Raw genomic sequence first — 23,768 nt, 5'->3', positions numbered from 1 at the left:
TTCTAATAGTTCCCTTGTGCAGAATGTCATTGATGCTTTGCGAAACTTTTGCTAGTACTTGGAGACTTATGACCCAAGGAAATCCAGAAGTTGTCAAGTTTAATGCATTATGCGCATTGTTGTTGCAAGAGTCACTTTCCAAAAAAAACAAGGCTAAACAACGTGAAATTAAACAAGCCTTTATTGTTGCTCAAAGAAAAGGTGGTAATAGCAATGTCGACACTTCTCATGGTTCTTGTATGAGTGGTAAATCGCTTGTTCCAAATGCTTCTGTTGGAAGCAATTTGTCTAGGAATTTTGGTGAAAATGGAAAAAAGAAGATGTGTTGCCATTACCGTAAAGCTACTGATCACTTGATCCAACAGTGTCCTAAGTTGAATGCAAGAGAGGCTAAGGAGGTTGGTTCCACTACAAATGCAGCCAATGTTGAGTCTTCTGTGAAAGGAGATTGTGATGCTTATGTTGATCCAGAATGGACTATTAGTACAAAGTGCACTTATGATCCTTATGTCCATGATGCATGTTTGTCAGTTTGCTGCAGATGCTCATATGTGTTACTTTGACAGTGGTGCTATAAATCACGTTACCTCTCATCATGACTTGTTTACCTCTCTCGAGGATGTCCCTCATGAGAATTCAATCACTTGTGCCAATAATATCTCTTATCCAATCAAGGGAATTGGAAAGATTGTGCTAACTGGTGCAAAGGGTAGTTCTTTCACAGTTGTTGATGCACTTTATGTACCTAAAATCAACAAGAACCTTTTGTTTGTATATACACTTGCTAGACTTGCTATTGTTGTGAAATTTGTGGATGAAAAATGTACAGTCCATGATCTCATTTTTTATGATGTAATTGTTGCATATCACGTATTTTATGTCGTGGGCTCTATAAAATCACTTTGCATAACAAGTGTGTGCAAAATTTTGCAAATGCAGTTGTGGATTCTAAATCTATTTCATATGCAATACTTTGGCATGCATGTTTTGGGCATCTGAATTTTGTCAGTTTGCTATGTTTGCAAAAATCTATTATGGTTGCTTCTTTGCCGCCTCTTGAAGCACTTGTCAAACATGTTTGTGAAGGATGTATTTGGATAAGATGCAATGTTCAAAGTTTCCAAAAAATGGTTCAATTAGGGCCACATGAAGGTTGCAGCTTGTGCATGGTGATGTTTGTGTGCCCATGCAAACTCCGTCCTTGGGAAATTACCTTTACTTTGTGAAAGGTTATAGGTTATACCATCCATAAACAAAGCGTATCTTGGTTTCACGGGATGTTGTGTTTGTGGAAGATTCTATTTAGCCCTTGCTATCATGTACTAGAGATAGTAATGTAAGCTCACAGGACATTTATGACACTTTGTTGCCTCTTTTCAGTAGTGTAAGTTCGAATGTAAATTCCAATGAGGCAAATGTACATCCTATGGGGATTGCTAAAATGTTACAGATTAGCCTATTAGTGATACATATGTACATGATGTACTAGATGAGGAAAGGGCTGAGAATGTGCATGCTAGAGGTATGCCTAAATGGCTAGTGAATACTTTGCATGCTTGTAAATTGATGCACCTTTGTCTAGTCGTACTTGTTCGGGTTCTTGCCATGCATCCTATGTATCAGATTGTTATGCTTTGGTTGTGTCTAGCTTATGTGGATGTTGAGGAACCTCTGTCTTTTGATGAAGCACAAAATTCAAAAAATTGGATGGCTACCATGCAATCATAATATAATGCACTTATAGAAAATGACACATGGACTTTATGTGATTTGCCTCCTAGTAAAAAATCCATTAGTACGATGTGGGTTTACAAGTTGCAACGCAAGCTGGAGGTGAGATTGATCGTTATAAGGATCGACTTGTTGCAAAGGGTTATGGAGGGTAGAAAGGCATAGATTATGAAGAGACTTTTCTCGCACTTATCGTATGACTACTCTGCATTTTCTATGTGCATTGGCGGCTCATTTTGGTTGGGATGTACATCAGTAAGACATTGCTACTGCTTTCTTGAATGGTAACATGTTATGTAACACAACCTCGCGGTTTTGTCAAGCAAGGACAAGAGGATAAAGTGTGCAAATGTAGAAATCTTTGTATGGGTTGAACCAATCTCCTAGTGCTTGGTATGAGAAGGCTAACACTCATTTGTTCAAACGAGGTTTTAATAACACTCCAACATAAAGCACATTGTATGTAAATTGTGAGAGTGGTGTACTTCTCATTGTCGTTCTCTGTGTGGATGATTTGTTGATCACTGGACCAAATGAGAGACATATTGCTGAATTTAAGTCTGACTTGAATGCTACTTCCAAGATGAAAGATTTGGGGTTGTTGATGGTGGTATTGCTTTGTGTCAGACAAGTTACATAGAGACATTTCTATGTAAGTTTGGACTTGAGGATTGCAAACCTATTTCCACTCCCATGAAAATAGGTTTGAAATTGAGTCTTCATGATTATGGTGATCCTGCCGATGTCACTCTTTACCAAACTACTATTGAATACATTATTTATGCATGCAACACAAGGGTGGATATCTAGTTTGCAGTCTCATAGGTCACCATATTCATGCATAGCCCAAGCTCTAAGCACTCGTTGGCTGTCAAGAGGATTTTTTGCTACTTGAGTCGCACTTCACATCTTGGCTTGTTTTATCCCAAGGGGGTTCATTACTGATAGATTTACATGCTTTTTTGGACTCAGATTGGGCTGGTTGTTTTGACACTCAAGTGTCCACAAGTGGTTTTTTTTTCATGCTCGGCAGTTCATGTATCTCATGGTTGAGAAAGAAGCAACCTACTTTGGCTACTTATAGTTGTGAGGCTGAGTACTTGGCAGTATTCACAGCTACGGTTGAGTGTGTATGGCTCAGATGCCTTATGGTTGATTTGGGTGTTGGAGAGGACACTACCAACACTATCTACACTGACAATAAGAGCACATTGGCAGTTGTGAGGAACCCATATTTTCATGCTCGCACAAAGCACATTGAGGTGCATTACCACAATGTCAGGGAGAGACTCTCAGCAGAGGGGAGATCAGCTTGGCTTATGTGCCAACACAGGAAAACCTTGCAGATATTTTCACAAAGGCATTGTCTTGTGAGAAATTCAAAGCTTTGGGCTTATTCCCCTTTGTTTACTGATCATGTCCTCAGGACATGGAACTTCCTTATACTCTATGTGCCAACTCTCATTCATCGTATGATTCCCAGGGGGATTTGTTACCATATACATGTGGTAGTGATGTGTGAACACACTTAGCACAGGCGGGGCATTTTTCTCTCACTAGGAGGTTTTTCCCACCGTGAATTGTATATATGCCCTTCATACGCCCATCATTCTAGGGATATCTATCTTTCCATTCCACACTAAGTAATAAACTATGTTATGTGCCTTGAGCTTCCTTTGGATTCTCCAAGCTATGTGTGTTTCCTTTGCAACCCCAATTCCAACAATTGTTACTTGTTTCCTCAATTTAGAACATGCCTAATTTCAAGTGTTTCATGATAGCACACTTGTCTTGCTTACAAAGGTCAATGTGTGTAAAAGCTATCAAAAATAATAACTAGCATGTGCAACCATCATAGATGTGTTGAGAGATATAACAGATGGAAAATGATATTGAGCATAATATTTGAGCTCACGAATGCTTCCACAAAAGTAGGGATTTTAATCAAATCTTTTGTCTATTTTATGGTGAAAAGGATTATTTTTGGACCAAAAATGGCATGAAATTGGTCAAAAATAGTTAGTTTCAAGTAAAAATACAAAAAATTAACACCAACAGTTTGGTTGTGTAGGAAATCAAGGGAGTTTCTCGATTATGGCTAAAAATCTACTATTTTCACTCCTTTTGGTATTCACTTCATGGTTGCTCCCCATAGGGTGCACCTTATAAATATGTAGGTATATGACATGCGCTCAACAGGAGGGTATATTTTAGCTCATATCAGTTATAGATTTGCAGTTATAGGAGGTAAATTTTAATTCTATTGTAAGAAAAAGTTACAAGCTTATGAAGAAAGAGGGGTAGTTTTATTTTGATCCACAAAATGTGTAAAGGGGGTCTTTTACTAGGTTCCGATTGCACATGATATAGTAGATTTTGTAAGGTGCACCCCCGAGGGCTGCCTTGTAGGTGTATAGTGCAATTATACCTCTCTTACTTCTTATATCTAATCTTGTGAGGGTTGAATGAGGGATTTCCTTCTTCAAATGGTGAGTGGATTTATTTATGAAAGCTATCAAATCTTTGTAAAATCAAAATGAGAGTTATTGAAGAAGGAAGCTCAAGTTTTTTGATCCCTACTAGCATGTTATACATTTCCTATTCAATCAAATAGGAATTTTTATATCAATTTGTGCTATGTCATGAGAGTTATTATGTTGTAATATTTTTGTATGTTGCATCATTGGTTTGGGAAATCCAAAAACAACTCCATTCCTCACCAAGAATTGCAGTCTTGATCACTCTTTTTTAGAATCTATATGCCTTGAAGTGATCACTACATTCTCTTTGATCTTGCCTCGGCAACATCATAGAAAAAGCAGCCTCATCCTCTTGGTTTTGATCAAGCAAATCGTTAATGGAGATTTTTTCTTGTATCTTAAATAAAAATATCTTATTCTCATTTTCAATATCATGCAGTTTGGCTCCTCTCTTAGGTACATCATCATCTCCACTCACTATTGAAAGCATTTAAATTGGGATCATTTCTTGTCATTGTTCATTTCAAAATCTAGTATGGCTCATGAGTTTACTCATTCATGCATGTATCCATCGTTGCCAAGATTTCAATCCATTCAAATGGCTCACAAAATGGATCTAGAATGTATGCTTCATTTTTTACCTCTCAATCCAAGATAACATCTACTTTCGATAAAGTACCATTCTTTGAGGCCCCACACATCCAAGGTTTTTGCATTCAACAATGATAGTAATTGCATTCTTTTATATAGAATGAGTCATATTCTTTAGTCAGGTTTTTGCCACATCTCTAAAAGAATGTTCTTTTAGGTTTATTCTTGTTATAGATTTAACTTGTGTGAGGTTTCCATAATTGTAACCCAAGTCTCAAATCATTGCAAAAATCCACGAGAATAGAAAAGGAGTGTTGGTAGTCAATACCACACAAATGGATCACAACTCCCTCCAAAAATCCTATTGGTTCTTCCACATGCCCATCTACAAGTTGAAGTTTCATTTTTGTTTTCCTAACAATAGATTTCTTTCAAGATTCTTAAACCTTCTTGGTAGTAATGGCAATATCAGCTCGACTATTTAGTATCCCCATGGATTGAACCGAGTACTCTACATGTAAAGTGGTGTTTCCCTCTTCACCCTCACAATAGTCTTCTACCCTGTTCACTAAAATAGGTTTTATAGTCTTCCCTAGAGATTGTTCTTTCCCAATTCAGCTATATGTTCTTGAGTTAGACCCTTTATCCCCATCATTTCAAAAAAAAAAACCGATTCACTCCATAAGTTAGTTCTAAGTCTCAACAATTCTTCAAGAGTTACCACGGATTTGATCATAGTGGGCATAATAGAATGTAAGTTACCAATGTTTGTAAATTCCTTGGTTTTAAGAACTTTGGTTGTCTTAAGAACTAATAAACGCTCTTCATGTTCACCCAAATATGAAGGTGAGATTTTTTAAGTATTGTCTTTTAAAATTCTTAATCTCTCTAAACCACAATTTCCATACAAAGATTGCATATCCACTTCGATGGGAGGTGATCCAAACTCTTCTAATGGAGCCGGCCATAAAGTTTGACATCCATCCTTTATGTCTCTTACAACATCCCAAAGATGATTCGGCCAATCTCCCACCACAGACAGAGCTCCATGTAAGTCATCTTTTGTATCTAGCACAACAAAAGTTGGCTCCCTTACAAACTCTAATTCTTTTTCGTACAAAGGTACAACTCATGTGTTGATCTCCACCCAACCATATCTTCCTATGGGCCGTAGCCTCTCTTTCGGATCCCTTGAGCACACACGCCTAGTTGGTTGTGCCTAGGACCTTGTTGGTCTTGATCTTACATTTGTCTTGAAACTAAAACTTATTGCTCTTGACATCTCAAGTCATTTTTTCAAACTCATTCTAGATCACATGCGAGCATTACCTCCTCTATACGTTTCTTACACACTCTGATGTATACTATTATGTTGATAAAAAAACGTAAATTATATATCTATTGCATAGACCCTTGGGGAGGGGATCTCTCAATGGCTACCACCATGTGTGTATGAGTGAGATATTTGGACCTTTTAACATTTTGTTTCAAACAAGGGGCCTAATATAAGTTGCCCCCTGCTACTACCGGAGCTAGCCCTTAGCTTCATAACTTGCCCTAAGCCACTAGTTTAGCCGGTTGAGGTCTCACATGACACCTACAACTTCTACACTACCTAGTTGGTGAAGTGTCAAGTGTGAAGGCCTTCCCTACTTGATTTGAGTACCACACTATCCCCATGTGACTTCATGTGTATCCCTGATATCTTATCCATTCTAACAAATAGAATCACTTGTTTTTCAACCCTTACAATTTCCAAAAGATCTGCAAGGTCTAAGGTTCCAATAAAGTTTCAATCTGGGTTTTAAGGGTCTAAATTTGTTTGCTTTTAGAGTAGAATATTTATGTGTGATGCAATGCTTAACTTATGATTCACAAAACATCCTACTTTATCTAACTTCTTAAAGCCATTTGTAATAAAAGATTGCTAACTTTATTGGATAAGAAGGTGGGTACCTTACATATTTCTCTTGTTATTTGAATTTTTAGAACAATCCTGTGGGGAATTTATTCCCATTCTACCACACTCTACACAATAAAACGCAAGTGGCACTAATTTCTCAATTGAAAGGAACATTTATTCTTTCAATGATCATCTTCTTCGGAGCCATGCTATCCTCCATATATTTTGTGGTTCCATCTACTTTATTAGAAGGAACCAATAGTGCTAGAGAAATTATCTAGTTTATTAGATAGTGAATCAATAGTGCTAGAGAAATTTGTAACGAGAGCTCAAGCCAAGCTTCTAAAGCAAGAACAATAGAAAATTTGTATGGAAGCAAGAAATCTTCTCATTCTAGTATAAGCCAAAACAAATAGAACCACTTAAAGAAAACAAAATCAAAATACCATAGCTAAGAAGGTTGAGGGATTGCTTAAAAAGTGAGCCAAATTTATATCAATCAAGAAAGAAAAATCCATAGAAAGACCTGGAGGTTCTATCTTAGTGGATACATTGTTTGAGACAATTAATGCTTCTCTAGAAGCATATCATGATCATTTACTAGAGTTCAGAGTGTCAACTGAAGAGACTGTCAACCAAGGTGGACCCCTAGAGACTATTGTTGAAGAAGTGCCACACTTATTCCAATTTGACCTCGTACATGTCTTTCTTCTCCACACATTTTGCGTGCTGGAAAACTCGCTATGGTTTACCAATACTCGTTGGATTTAAATTTATTTGAATCCACAAGAGCAGTACATGGTTCGCGTTGATGACCATAGTGTTGAGTTTGAGGAGGAGGTTATAGTCAACAAGAAAAAAAACTTCTATATGGATAAAAACGGAACGCAATAATTGTCGGTACTTGAGTTGGATGGTTATGATCAAGTAGACACAGTTTCTAAAGCGTATTTTGATAGATAACCCACAACTACAAGTCTGATGTTGGGAGAAAATAAATGATCAACCTTCGTGTGCATCTCTTCAGGGATTATTTTAACAATAGTTTTGATGATACTCAAGATATTGAACATAACAAAATTCAATCAAGGATATGATCATGGGAATGGGACCAACAAAAAGATTTTTTGGTAGTATGGCTAATCAATGGGGTGGTACGGCCCATGGACTGCACCTCATGGATGAAAACTACTTAGGAGAAGCAAAAAGTACCTTACAAAAAGGAAAATTGGGTGGCACTAGAGCCATTAAAGGGCTACACAAGTCACCAATACTCAGCAACTGATTTGAAGGCTTAGATGGAGGACCATTGGCTAGGAGAGCATGTGTTGAGCATAATCAAAGAGTCAAGGGAAAAAAAAATACAATGCATCTGAGGATCCATATGACCACTTAGCGAACTTCAAGCAAGTGCTAAGAGAAAAAATAATTTCTAGCTTCCATACTCAATTTGAGAGATTTAGAATGACCATGAAGGAAAAGGCTTTGACTTGGTTTCAAATTATACCGCTTGGCCTGAGTATAGACTTAACAACATGAGCTAAGAGATTTGCTGCTACTTGTTCAAAAATGGAAATCAAGAAAAGCAAGAAAGCACAAATCTATAGCTTTAAACAAAAACAAGGAGAGATTGTGTGAGAAGAATGAGACAATACATTGATAGATACCCAGTGTTAAGAATTCCATCCAAGGAGAGACTTGTCTCCTTGTTTCTTAAAAAACTACTCAAAAAAGAATTGCATGTTTTGCTTTCTAACAAAAAACACACTACCTTGAAAGCATGCATTATTGATGCGATAGACTTAGAAGACAAGCTATAAAATTTTCAATGAAGAAAGCACTTTGAGAGACACTCAAAGTGAATGGACCGTATCTATGTGTTAGATCATAAGTAGGACCAAGTGCAACAGCTCCTCTAAATTCCATAGAGGACATGCTCAAGCAGATGAACGAAATGAGGAGCAGCATGCATGCAAAGAATGCTAGAGAGAGGGCCAAGACAAGGTCCACCACACCAGAAACCCATTAGACCAACAAGGCCACCTAAATGGTATGTTGTCGAGGGAAAGTGGACAAATCATGAGATGAATTCATTACTTTTCCCGAGATAGCTAAACACAACCATCATGTAACATTGCATATCATTATTTATATATTATGACTATTTTTTTGTAATAGCATCAATAAGTTTTTTGCAAGTTGCAACTCAAAAGATGCACCTTCATAACACAGACGGAGTGCCATGTCAAGAGGTAGCTCAATTGATATTTGCTTATTTTCCTACGAGCTTGATCGTGGATACCCTTGGTCCCATTCCTTGAGGTAACTTTTTTTTTTTGCATCAAAGGGTTACATGAAATATCACGTTTCATATTGACATTAATGTTTCTTTTAGAGGGCATGAGTACTCCCAAGTGGAACACATTCTTGCAGGGTCTATTCAAGGATTGCATGGACCTTGTGGATATTTTTCCAATGATGGCTTCTTGGTCACTATGTGCTTGGGTGAGCACATAGGAAATTTTATTGCCGATACAACAAAAGTTGGGCTTGCATTTCACCATACTTGGATGCATATGTGTGAGTTCAAGTCATATCAATATCACGTCACTAGAAAGATGATAAGATCACTATAGTTTTAAGAACTTGCATGACCAATAATGTTGCTTTTATTCGTTGGTGAGACATGGTTAGGTGGTTACTAGTTTTGTTCACAAAGCACTGCAACTTTATTTTGGAGATTTTTATGGGGTATGGTGGTTTGGAAAGTGCCAATGCAAAGGATCAAAGGCATTGCTTGTGTAGAGCTAAATGATGTGCTTTATGAGAGGTGTCTGTCTTCCATAGTGTATGGACACATACCCTGTTGAGGGAGGACTTTGTTTTCTGAAAGGCTTTAGACATTTTATTTGTTGCTACTTCTATATGCGGATCATGTACTTCTTTGCTACAATATCTTTTGTGGTAACTATATGAAAATATGGTCAGCATGCAACTACCTGACTATGGTTGGCATGTTCCTATGTTGGTTTGGGAGTTATTATACGACCACCATGTGTGTGACTTTAGAGGTACTTGGCATGTGACTCTGTTCGTTTATTCTTTGCTATGATATCTTTGCCTTAAAGTTTACATGGATGCCCCAAAGAGGGTGGATGGTAAATCTTACTGAAAAAGACAAGCTATTTTCAAAGGAACTCTAGCAAACATTTTGTAGAAGATGGCTTGCATTCTTTTGTTTCATTTTTTCTTAAGAGAGCATACCATATGAGTGCTTGGTTGGCATGTGATAGGGTCTTGCTTTGTTTTGAATTCAAAATTATTTCGCTTTGTCTTTAAAATTTCACTTCAATAGTTTTTGTACATGTTTTGTCTCAGACAAATTGAGACTATGCCATTTTGGGTTGCAAAAGCTTTAAAAAATCAAGCTAATTGCAAAAGCCTAAAAATGGAAGCTCACAAAATGAAAATACTCAGTTCATGAATGCAACATTCTATGGATAGGTAGACCTCATAAGTTGGGTACCAAAGACGTTTATTTGTATTCTCGTCGGCCTAGCTAGCAAAACTTGACGGTTGTGCCTTTGAAAGATATGGGGTAAAAAGATTCAATGTTAAGTACCTAGAGTATGAGCTTTCTAGTGTGAGTTCTTTTTAGATGTGTAATGTTGTAGCATATGGTGAATATCAACAGTCTATGCCTCTTGTGTTGAGTATCTATAACTTTCACGCTCAAGACTCTATGGTGTCTATGTAGAATATACAAAATAGGACTTCAACTCTTGGGTTATGGTTTTTTGTGAGTTTCCATGATGCAAAATGATAATGGTTCTCTCTCAGTCTATGGCAATAGGGTTGGAGACTTGCCAAAGGTACCTTGTACTTCATATTGATCAAGCACACACCTTACACTAGTATCAAGGCGTGATTTAGTAATCCTAGGAGAATGAAATGCCCTCTTGTAGCAGGGAAAGAATTTTTTATAGTTCACTTAGGAATACTATTTTTATATGCTAGATAAACTTACGATCAAATTTGCCCAAGGGCCAATACAGAAAGATATTCATATGGATTACCAGAAGTTTGTAATATTCTTCATTGTATGATATTGCTTATTATTCACCAAAATATATATTCAAAAGACAATGATAAAGAATTTAACAAGTTGTTTGTACTACCTGCCTCAAGGATTCAAAGCGGATAGAGGATTGATTGCATATTGTTTACCTATTGTATTGAAGCTGACTAATTAGGATATATGGTAGATAACGTAAAGAAGCTTTGTTGGTCTAAAGAGATAAAACTCATTCAAGTCTACTTATTTATTGATACCACAAGAACTAACACAACTATCACAGTTGAAGGCAAAGAAGTCTCTCAAACCCGATGGATTTATGATCAGATCAAAAGAGTCCTTTTCAAGAATCAATGGTAGAAGTAAACCTATATGTGTATCTCCTAATTTTGAGTATCACCGTATATTGTATTGTTTGATTCTACAACACAAACCCTAGTATTTTACATACTCAATATATAGGATCATGGATGTGTTACTTGATCATATGAAATCGGCTTTCAAGAAACTCGAGTGTACATATGAATAAAATCCAATCCATAGAACTCTTTTTTTTTTGCAATGTTATTTTTTTCTATGTAAGTTGAAAAATTAGCTAAGTATATAAGGCTAAGTGAAGTCCTTGTTATAAAGGATGCAATCAAAAGAAACTTCTTACGCAAGTTCAACCACCCTCTTTCAAAGAGAAAGGAATTCAAATTGAACACAATGGTGAAGTATAGCTTGAAGAGAGATTGATGATTACTTTACTATTACTAGAATTTCCGCTGAAAGTAAAGCTATGTTAAGAATTTTTACTAGTGATGTTGAGCTTTGGTGAACGCGGTCTTGTGAGAACAACGGTGTAGCATAAGGTACCCAAACTTGGGAAGACATTAAGGTTGTGTAAAGGAATACTATCTCCCATCTACTCATGAATCCCTTACAAGGAACAAGTTCTTCAACCTACACTAGTATTACCTTACTTTAGAGGAGTACTAATAAAAATATGTAACGCTTAGGCACTATGCTCCGTAAATTTCTACAAAACAATGAGGAGCCCATTTTTGCCAAGGTCTATATGCTCATATGACCACTTTCCATGAAGCAATGAAATCAATCAACCAAAATGACGCTCTCCAAAGAGCCAAACTGTTAGCTAAAGAAGTGGATAACTTTCAAACGGAAAACAATGGGAATCCAAGAAATGGTGCTAGTAGAGGAAGACCCTTCAGCCGGAATCAAATACCAACTAACCTAGCCTATCAACCTCAACTTGTAGTTGTAGCTCAAGCAGCCAAAACTCTAAATTTCGATGTCTGGTTTTTTGAATGCAATGATCCATGACATTTTGAAAACACATGTCCTAGGTTAGCTATAAATACACATGTTTGAGTAAGAGGACGAGGACAAATGGTCTCAACTGTCCGGAAAGAATTGTGGACAAGCATGAGGATGCAAAAATTCTACTACAAGAGCTCATGTTGTTGTTATGGGAAAACAACCTTGAGAGAAGAATAAGAGGAAAGATAGACATTAACAATATCTTATTCTTCAAGCACTTACAAACCACCAAGGTGAATCATTTGAGTTTTTCATTGATTATGGTAGTACTCATGCAAATTTTTCATCGAGATGTTTAAGGAGATTAAGTCTTATTTAACATCTAGTAAGAAAAAAGAGCATAGAACTAGCAAACAAAAAGGAAGTGAGAAATTAGTATCCTAGTCTCCTTATGGATGAGATTCTTGATTACTACATGAAGCCAAGATAATTACAAAGATTGATCTATACCCAGTCTATCATAAAATCCAAGGTTAGAGATTGACATGCCTAAAACCGCCTTTGACACTCGCTTTGGCGACTATGGGTTTACAGCCATGGGTTTTGGGCTTACAAATTCTCCTACAACTTTTAACTTCCTGATGTAAAAGGTTTTTCAAGAATTCTTGGATGATTTGAAATCATGATATTTATGAATCTTAATTTAAGCATTACTTCACACAAAAATTGTTTGCACCCAAATTGGAGCTTTCAAGGAATCGTAGACCTTGCATATATTTTGAAACCTGTAGGGTTTAAAAATAAACAATTTTATTGGCTAGAATGGATAAGTCCATATTCCCTCCATAATCAAGTCCATATTCAGAGCTATTTTGTAGGAAATCCTATGAGCCCAAAGAGCTAAATGTATTTATCTACCAATCCATATGTCCAGAGCTCATAATATTTATAAGCGTTGAGCTTAGAATTGAATTTGTGTGCTCTACTTAGCCATTTGCTTGAGGATGATAGAGTGTGAATTCATTATGGATAAACATAAACTCACTCAAAAAAAATTATATCACCTCATTGAGAAAGTATGTCCCTCTATCATTCACAAGCTCAATAGGAAGTTAGTATCACGTAAATATACATTTTCACAAGAATGAAACTATGGTTCATGCATCATTCTTCCAAGTGGCTTTAGCTTCAGTCCACTTGGTCAGATAATCAATAGCTATAATAACGTATTGTGCTTGAGTCTTGTAAGCAGGTGGTTGTATAGGACCAACAAAGTCTATACCCCATTTAGCAAATGCTCTTGCTCACATCATTGGTCACAATGGCATGGTATCCATGCTAGCCGGCATTTTACCTCTCTGACAAGAGTTACATCTTTTCATATATTCTTTCACATCAGCAAACAAAGTTGGCTACTATTTACCAACCATCATAATTGCTCTTGCCATAGCTTCATGAGAGATATGAACCCCCGCTAGGCCTACATGTGTTTCTTTCAAGTTGAAATATATTTATCTTCATTAGCACACGGTTTAAGTTGTTGGTCCTTTCCTCCTCTATATAGTTGTTGGTTGATCATGGTGTAATTTATAAGCTCCGTTTCAATTGTTCTTTGTCTACATTTACTCATATCTTCAAGAAATTTTTTGATTATCAAGTACTCCACCAAATATCTGCTCCACTTAGATGCAATAGATATCTAGAATAAAGTAGCATGTGGTTTTGATGCTCTCTTTTTACATTGGGAGCAATTGTCTACATAGGCATGAGCATCTCTTTTTATGTTTTGCCAAAAAAACCCTAACCACATCAGTCGTCTCAATGTTTGGTCTACTACAAAATGGATCCCCAGTACTACTATTATATGAGCTTGATTCAAGTAGTTAGCTTGCTCCTCCTAGGGCTTTTTCACAAAAGTAGAATTCGATCTCTATTCGTTTGATATAGTCTTCTCACTAGCAATTGTTGATACATAGTCGATTGCTTGATCAACCGTGTGTGAATCTACTTGTGCTATCGTCATTAGAGTAACCAAATCCTTCGACCATCTTGGAATCATCTCAAACTAAGAACAAATAAATATGTGGCAAGTCATCATCAACCCTCTTGGGAGGTTCTCCTAAGGTGATCCTCAATAGGTAATGAGCTCTTTGATGCGTGGCGCCTTTTTCACAACCACTGCAAAATCAAACTCCAATAAGATGATGAACCATCTTACAATTCTCCAAGTATTACATGGTTTGTTGACGAGATGAAACAGAGCTTGATGATCCACAAAGAAGACAAAAGTTATTTGTAGTGCCTGAACTTTTTTGACGGTATAGACCGTTCAAAGTCCTCTCTCTGTTGTGGTGTAATTCTTTTCATTTTTGTTCAATTGCCTACTAGCATAAGAGATGAAAAAATTAATGGTTCGATCTCATGGTTGTGCCAATATACTACCAATAACAATATTTAAAGCATCAACATATACATGGAAATTTTTATTATAGTCTGAGGTCTTCAAAGTAGGTGTTGAAGACAAAGCTTGCTTCAGCTTGTGAAATGACTCCATACTCATCAGTCCATACAAACTGAGTGATATGTCCATAAATGATCTTAGTAATGACAACATACATATAGATGAATCTTCAATAATATCCACAATATTTCATGAATGATTGAACTTCCTGATACTCATCAGTCTCAATATTTCAGCAATCACTCACTTTTTTCCATATCCATTGCAAAAGGTATTACCAAAAATTCATAATGTCCATATTTTGTTATGAATGCCGTTTTATACTCATCACCTGCTTTGATTCTGATTTGATGATAACCAAACTTCAAGTCGATCTTCGAAAATACTTTAGCACCCAAAAGTTGGTAGAGGAAATTTGTTTTTAACCGTTAATTTGTTTAATGCGCAGTAGTCAATACACTAGCGCATTGAACCACCTTTTTTCTTAACCAACAACACTGGAGCACCAAAAGGACTTTTACTTAGATGAATGTGACCTTTATCTAGTAATTCTGTCAATTGTCTCTGAACTGTTGGTTTGAATTGAATTGTATCAGTTGCGACATCTTCGATGCTACGTATCATTAAAAGTGCTATGAAGTTATCGGTTTTCATACCATCCGTTTAACTTGCAATGCAGAAATGACAGTCACCGGTTGTACGCAAAATAAGCCATTCAAAGTAATAAGCTGACCATCTTTGCAAAGGGTTATAGTATGTCCTCAGAAGCTGATCAGAGAATCATATTGGTATAATCAGCATTGGCCAAGAATCATATCATAAGTGGATAATACCATTACTTCGAAAGTAAGGCTAACCTGATAATCTTGGACGTCAAAGAGTAACAGTTGAACAATTGTGTTGCACGTTAAAAATGAACCATCTGCTATCTCAACATCGTATGGTTTAGTATTTTGAACAATAGGCAATTTTAGTCGATGCACAATGTTGGTTCTCATCCGCTATCGACCAAAATGTTAATTGGTTTGCCATGAATGAAGCCAAGGAGACTTAAGACTTTATTAGACAAGCTGCTCGGTATGGGCATACTATTCTTGGCATTTTTCATTAGAAACGTAGCCACCTTGGAAACATGTATTGTGTAACAACACGTTTGCCTCTATCTTGCTGTGAAGTAAAATCTGCAGATTGATCAAAATTAAAAGGTAACACTGTAGGTGTCTCTGCATTAGCATTGAGTTGTAAATTAGACGGTTAAGGCCGTTTATCACATAGGAACCATCGATGAGTTCCACCACAAAGTGTACATAATCCATCTTTGAACGGTTGCGAATTGGACTATTGTGGAGGAGCGGCAGAAGTTGACGCTTGCTTTCAATACGAACGTCCGTCTTGATAAGAATTTTGCTGAAAAGATTGTCGGCCTCGACGACGTCGATTGAAATTAGACCAATCATTTTAAAAATTTGGTCTACTACTCTGCGCTCTCGGACTCCAAACACTAGATCGGGACAAAGGAACTAGCAATTGATTGGGACTGTGAAACATTAGAACCACTGTGTGATCTGTTGCCTGAATAAGAGACGTTACACTGATTTCGAAAAGGGGCACGACATCTGCGACCAAATGGGTGATCACTAGCTCAACCAAGCGGAAAGTGGTCTCTGCAAAAGTCACCTAACCATTCCACATGAAATGGCATCCTCAATTGTAGGGGGTTTTGCCTTTTGTACATCATCGCGTAGGGTGGGCTCAAGTCCATCGACAAAAAAATGCAATTTATCGTCGGGACTAATGGTCATTATCTCCAAGTTCAGTCGTTGAAACTAAGATATGTAAGCAGTCACGGAGACTGTTTGCTTTAAGTGGCGCAGCGCAGAATGTGGATGAAAATCAAGGCTTTGCACATTGCGCACTTGAATTTTCCCATGTCGCCGTTTGTTTCCATAAGGCAACCGGATTTTGCCACCAAAGAAAGGCAGTGTCTTTCAAGAGGCTAGCAACTAAAGCTACATTTTTTTGTTCCGTTATGTCTGAGTTATTGAAATAATTGTCCATTTTGAATATCCATTGATCAATCACTCGCTTATTGCGACGACCATCATAAGGTTCCAGGGGTCTTATGTCCACTTTTTTTTATTAGATTTTTAAATTAATCGAAACAAATATTTAAGTTCAAGATTATTAACCTCATTGGGTGGATCTAGCATGGCTTGATCTTCGCCGCGCATTGATGATGTAGAATTGACATCCTGCTACGTTGTCGGCTATGTCAGGGCTTTGACTTCATTTGATAAGGATTGGAGCATAGACTCGAACTGGACATGTCGTGAAGCTTGGGCCTCAAACTGTTGCTTAATAGCGGCCTAGAGTGCCGCTCCATCCACCTGTCCCTGCTGTATCCCAGAGTCCGACATGACGAGCTCACTGCTCGTAGCGAGGCGAGGCTAGAAAAGACCATGCTCTAGGCAAAGTAGGTGGTGTGTGTAGTGGCTCTGCGAAATCGTCAAATGTTGGGTCGTCCTCCGTGAAATCCTCGATCTCGTCGAGCTCTCGAGTAAGTGGAGTGTAATTTGGCACGACCTTCTCTGCGTAAAAAGGAACCAATGTGTGGGAAATCTGGATCTCAGAGAGGTTATCCACGTAACCAGGCCGAAATATAGTGTGCGACGAATGGGAAACGAGTCAAAAGTAGCTCGTGATGTGGTAATCTGTCTGCTCGCACCAAATAGTAATCCGTCAAACTGACCACCTCTGGAACGCGAAACGGCGTTACGAGATGTGCACCGGATACTCTCTTTCTAGAGGGTTAGGAGGTTCAGGAGAGTAAGTGGGAGACGGAATCCTCACGAGTACTTCCGAAACTGCCTGCTCTGGGATGGGTACAGGAATAGGTATGGGTGCAAGGATCTTTGGATTTCTGGCTCTGGAGAATCCGGAATGTGTATATTATCGGGTTTCGACGAGTCGGAGTTAATGATATTCTCGCAGGTGGCAAGAGGTTCTGGTGCAGGAGCCGGTAAAGGCAAAGTAAGATTCTTTGGAAGGATTTCTTCTAACAGAGCGTCATGTACGACAAGTACGAAACAGGCACATCGTACGCATCGTCATCCATGAGGAAGTGAAAGCCGAATGCGTGACGCGTTGTGAGAGGAAGTACGCGCAAGAATGCCAGCGCTGGAGTTTTTCTCTGCAATGCGGACTCGTACATAAGGTTGCGCTGGTTTCATTTGATTTGCATAAATCATCCTTAGTTATGTTTTTTTTTTAATGAGTCACCCCCTTTTGGCTGGCCACCCAAGTTTGGGACGGACGGGCAAGTTAAAACATATGTAATGTTTTACACTTAAGTGCAGCCAGCGTAATAAACGAGCAACGTAAGAATTCAGCCAACAAATAAGTCAAACGCTGCCAAAATGCTGTCACTTCGACAAATTTGCTAACGCTTGGTGAGTGTTGTTGCTGCCGCTTGGGAAGAGGTGTGGCGAAGGGACACAACTCTCCAAGTACTTACTGCGCACATAAGTCTCCAAATACATGCAGGGCGCAACTCTTCGAGTACGCCACACACTCACACACACTGTTGTTTGCTCTTTTTATTTCTCTAATGTTCATAGAATTAAATAGAACACCTAAGAGTTACCTCATACACGTAGGCAATTGGACACCAAGGTGAGAATTGCGGGAAGGGTATGCAACAGTGATGCCAAGGCCAGAGGCCCGAATAAAAATTTAGCTATGATACCACTGTGAAGAACATGCTTACTATGTGTGTTTATTCATATTGAAACTAAGATAAAAAATGAACTCTGAACAGAACTTGATAGCAAGAGACTCAAAGACTGAATGTGTTTGATTGATTGGAATGTGTTACAAGGACATTCTTATTTAGAAGCTGAAGAGACACGATGAAGAGATATGACCATAGGTCAAAAGACATGACTCTAGGCCAATAGTCGTGTCCCTCTGTTGTAGAGTCGTGACCATTCGTCGTAGAGGTGAAGCCATTCGGTGAAGAGGCATGGCTATTCGCCGAATAGGTGTGACTCTTGGACGAAGAGACATATCCTTTCAAGAACAAGGGTCTTTGATGTGGTACATCTTTGTATCTACAAGAGAACCAAGCGAGAAAGGTAATACAAACATGAAGAATATGTCACAATCGTGACACTTTCCACCTGTTGGTTCTCCTACGATCCCCTTTCCTCTTTAATCATCTCCTGCACTTTGGCTTTCAGTTAATCTTCTCTCAAGCTTGAGTCTACAGTAGGCTCAATCCCTTTTCCTTCCATTGTGCTGGCATCAAGGTCTTGTAATATTTCTTGCACTGACTTGTAGGATCTTCTTGGAACATGTAGGTAGCATCTAACTTGCTGTGACCAAGGAAATCCTTCCGATCCATTGGGGTGTTGTCATGGGTGTTCGCACCAAAAGATCCTCTACCTACATATACACAAAGACAAAAAACAAGATTAAATCATCAATTCAAACGATATAAACATATAGTGTCCAACACAAACACCCCGATTACTCTTCAGTAATGACCTCCCTGACACCCAAGCCTGTCTCCGAAGGGATTGCAATGCTGCAACGTGCCTTCACGCACATATCTTTCATTCTAAAACAGATGCAAAACACAATGGATGGTACTGATATGTCTACAAGGAAGCGTAATACCAACCACATAAGAAGCCTCCAAAGCCTTCGAAAGGATTTCAATATTGCAACGTGACTTCACGCACACATCTTCATTCTCAAAATAGTTGTTAAACATAGTGGATGGTATTGATGACTGCAGGGAAGCATGAAGGTACCAACAAAGTAAGAATCCAAAGCCTCCCCACAAGTAACACAAGTACCAAACACATGAATTGTGTTTTCAAGGTCCACAACATGAGGCCTTGGAGTCAATGTGTATGTCATTCCCCTCTTCACATCAGCACACAGCTTGCTTACAAATTTGCAATGGTCTTCGGTTTCGAGACACTCATTCTAGAGCTTGCATACTCTACTTGAAAAATAAGCATACTCTATTAACTAATCTACCAAAACAAACATTAGCAAGCAAGAACGAAAGCAGTACCAAAACTGTATTAAAATAGTTAAAAGAAAACCAAAACAGTACTAAATAGGTACCAAAACATGTCAAATAAACTAAAACTGTCACAAAATGGTGACGTGACATGACCACCACGGATAGAATTGATGACATGGCAACAAACTACACAGACAGGCAGCAGTGCGGATTTTCGTGATTTGCGCTAACTGTTGACGTGGACACAAAGTACGGATTTCCTAGATTTGCACTAGCAAGTGCTGACATCGCATTTTTGCAAATTGCACTAATGGTTTTTGACAGCTTTTGGGACCAATTTCTTTTGAGTTTAGAAGCTTTTAGGGCTCTGCTTTTTGAACATCCCTTGTACCAATAAATAGACCCAAAGGGCCTCAATCTTGAGAACATCTAGACGCAGAGGCTGAGCAAAGGTCCCTCGAGAGTTGTAACTTTGCTCAAGCATAAACATAAAAAGAAAGATCGAAAGGGACGTGGAATTGGAGCTGATCTCTTGAGAGCTAATTCCAGTGTTGAAGGATTTCAACTACTAGTGTGGGAAGATTTCAGACAGCAGACTTGACAGAATTCAGAGACTAGACTGAAATATGGATACTGAAATAAGAATCAGACTTATAGACTGGAATAAGATTCAGATTCAGATTCAAATTCAGAAGACTGGACGAGAAATAAGTATCATTGAAATATATGCCATGATTGAGATTACAGATCAAGATTACAGTGAATATGATTACAAAGAGAGAGAAAGTACAGCCGACAATACTGCTACTGATGCTCAAGTACAAGTATAGCCAAAAGCGCTAATACAAGTGATAACAATTGCCAACCCGAAAATAATGTAATGGGCTCTATCTATACACTTCGAGTTTACTGTAGTAATTACTGAGTAATTCGTTGCCCATCGTCTAAGAACACGTTCCCACATGGTGATTATCCAGCCACCTACATCCTTCCCTTCTTTCTTGAATTTTGGCAAGATTCCAAAATTTTTGAAAAATTCCCTTGTCGGATTCTGATAGTTGATCGCTCATACCAATCTTGAAGCTCATCGGTTATTTTGAAATATGTGAGTCGATCAACTCGTTCTTGATGTTGAGGATACAGTGCTGGAAAGAATCTTGGCAGCTCAGTTTCTCTTGCTAGAACAGTATATAAGAGAACTGGAGAATCAGGCACAAATTCCAGGAAATTGAGAACAACCTGGTTCTCATGCTGCATCATCTTTTTGGTAATTCTCACTAGCTGGAACAGGGTTCGGAGAGCAGTTGTCTGTGCTCCTACTGACATTTGCGTTTGAGGTCCTCTACTAGTGGCTGTCTGGTCCTCAAGAATGGCTTTGACTCTCTGATCCAAAACACCTCTGGCAGTTTGCAGTTGTACCAGAACTTCCTTCAGTTGTACCCTAACATCCTTCATGCAGCGGTAAGTTGGTTTGTTACCCAGCAGAAGTTCTAGTTCTAGAGCTAAGGACCGACAATCTGCAGTAGACTGCCTTTGCCAGTGCGGGTTTGTCACTTTCTCATCAGCATTGAGTATCCATTCCGGAACTCGTTCCAACAACTGGACTGTACTAGGATGCGCAGGTAGTCTACAAGCTTCTTTATCATGGAAAGCAGCTGATTTCCAATGGTCTACCATTTCCCTAGCTCCCACAGTCTTTGAAATCTTTCTAAATCAGTCCAGAGAGCATCATCCTCCAGATGGAGGCCTGTTGATGTCTCAGTTGCTTATTCAGAGTAATGAGCTGCAGTGAATACTGATGATCAGCCACTGGTCCTTCATCCTGAACCTTCATTTTCCCTTTAGCCTCTCTGTTGTGATGGGATTGATTAGTTGGCTGATTCCCATTGTTACTGGATTGTTGCTCTTCAGTCTGCTGATTACCCGACTGGTGCTCTTTATCATGTCCTTCCTGCTGACCCTCATTCTGGTCTGGCTGGTTTGGCTGTGACAAGACTCCTTCATCTGGCCCCGTCCCTCCAGTACCAGGTCCTAGAGGTGGAGATGGTGGTGGGGCATCATCATTATCCTGTGTATGCCCAGTTTCTTGATCATCCTCCTCCTGATCAGCTTCATCTTCTTCATCCGGGGAAGTTTGTTGCTCAATATAATCCATTATAGCTTGGTTCATCAGAGCATTATTGAACTCACCCACCTTATCTGCAAATCGCTCTGCATACTTTCCATCAAGGACTTTAAATTTTCTAAGTCGAAAACAGCATTGCCTGAAGGGTTTAAAATTTCAAACAAGCTATTGTAGATGTATCCGTCAGTCAGTGAACGCTTCAAAGCTGTATGGTGCAATAGCAGCTTTCTGAATTCCGCCCGCTTCATCCTGAGCATCGTTTCAGTTCGCTCGGCAGCTCTCAGCGCTTCATTCCTTTGACTTTTGATGATCATAATTTCAGACTCAGCCTTAGCTAACTTTTTGTTCAACAATTCCTGAGTCCTTCCTGATTGAGCTTCCAGTACCCTGTGTTGTATGTTCTGTACCTCCTGGCCTTTCTGGAGTGTTTCAATCTGATGCTGTGCTTCTGCCAAGTCAGCTTTAAGCTTTTTGACTTCATCTTCTGATCCAACAGCCTCCACCAATTGTCCCATACAACTGACAATGGTATTCCAAGAAGATTGTATCAGTAATGAACATCTATCTTTGACCGTGGTTGGATCAGAATCAACAGGTTCATATATTGCCACTGGAGCCACGTAGGGTAAAGTTGCATAATCAGCTTTGCTGAGCAAAAGATGCCCTCTCAATTGCTGAGTTTGCATTTGCTGCAACTTATCATGTTTTACCAGTTGCAGAGGGTTTTCAGTAATGGCAGGAACTCCACCAGACAAAGTTGAGAATGCTGGACCTTTCCCTTTGTCTAGTTGACTCTTGCCTTTGTCCCCTAACTGGTCTAGTATCTTCTCAACAGTGACTGGCTTGACATAATCTTTCCCAGATCCAGTAGCAACTGTATTTTTGACAACTGACTGATCAAGCACAATCTTCTGAACAGATTGCTGCTCAGTTTTACTTATCTCAGCTTTATCAGTGCTTACTGCCTTAACCTGGCTTTCTATGTGCTTCAAGAACTCACTGCTTTTTGTCAGTGTAATTCTTGGCTTCTTTGAACTGTCAACTTCTTCTGTCGTGGCTTTTCTTTTCAGGTCATTGGAGAACGTTTGACTGCTGTTTTCTCGTCGTCTGAGGACAGTTCGATCTTCTTTGGTTCAGAAATGGGCTGCTCACTCCAAGCCTGCTTTACCTGCTCATTAACATTTGCAGCAGTGGCCCAATACAGGAATTGCCAGACATACCATGCCTTGAAAACAATTGGAGATTTCAACTTGACAGTCTGTTGGAGTACATTATGCGAGAGTATTTGACAAAGCTTGATATGGACTTGTGGATCCAGTATCTTGGCTAACAGCATAGCAAATAATTTTTCTGACACATACGTTGGGTTGTTCTTCAGGCTGATTGCTTCAGCTACAAACCTGTAAGCAGCAGAGGCTTCCAGTCCTGCTACTGGAACTCCTTGAGCACTTGCCTTGCGCTTCTTTCTAGCCGCTTCATCCTCCTTCAGAGCGATACTTATTTGCTGCGCAGTTTCCGCAGACGGTTTGGGCTCATTAGGCATCCGAAATGCGAATGCAATGGCTTCTGGTGTCACTGACACCTTTCTACTATTTACCATAGCACTGCTAGTTTCAGCATCAAAGGAATCAAGAACTTGCTTGATGATATCTGCATCAAAAGCAATCCTTGTAGCTTGCAACACAACTCACAGATCCCAGAGTTGTAGCAGAGTCATTGCGTGATCAGTAAAGACATATCGTTGGATTTTACTGTATGGAAGAACGGGAAGGCTTGCCTTTGCCTCAACAACTATAGCCTGGGTTTCTTCAAGAGTTTCCTGCATCTTCTCTGAGCATTTCCTTCTACCCATACATTGTGAGGTCGACGACGATGAGACAGACGAAGGAGAAGATGACTTACTTGTGTCAAAGCCGTTTCCTGGTGTCGCTGGTAAGTCTGTCTGACAGTCAGCTGTCTCGTCAGAGGTCGAAGTTTGCGGTTGTAGTGAAGAAACCTCGGAGCTCGGCGATGGCGAATGGTTGACAGGAGGAAAGCGTCGCGCAGGAGATTTATGGGGAAAAATGCTAACTCTCCTGACTGTTAAACGTGTTCGCGCCATAAA

The 23,768-nt window shown here is 38.9% G+C and overlaps 1 protein-coding gene across 6 annotated transcripts in view; it reads right to left on the bottom strand.

The window, feature by feature from the left end:
• The window catches only part of LOC147459029 (uncharacterized), a 42,524-nt gene that overhangs the window by 6,780 nt on the left and 11,976 nt on the right, over positions 1-23,768 (bottom strand). Inside the window, exon 3 of one of the 6 annotated variants that reach the window (XR_015187828.1) lies at positions 18,313-18,947. The exons of the other annotated variants lie outside the window; for them this stretch is intronic. The gene's annotated coding sequence lies outside the window, so the exon portion shown is untranslated. Of the gene's footprint in view, positions 1-18,312; positions 18,948-23,768 lie in introns of those variants that run through there. 6 annotated transcript variants of the gene reach the window in all.

The sequence above is a fragment of the Adiantum capillus-veneris genome, chromosome 4, assembly GCF_014529385.1.
Source record: "Adiantum capillus-veneris isolate H3 chromosome 4, ASM1452938v2, whole genome shotgun sequence".
Lineage (NCBI taxonomy): Eukaryota > Viridiplantae > Streptophyta > Polypodiopsida > Polypodiales > Pteridaceae > Adiantum > Adiantum capillus-veneris.
This window is presented reverse-complemented; position numbering and strand designations above follow the sequence as displayed.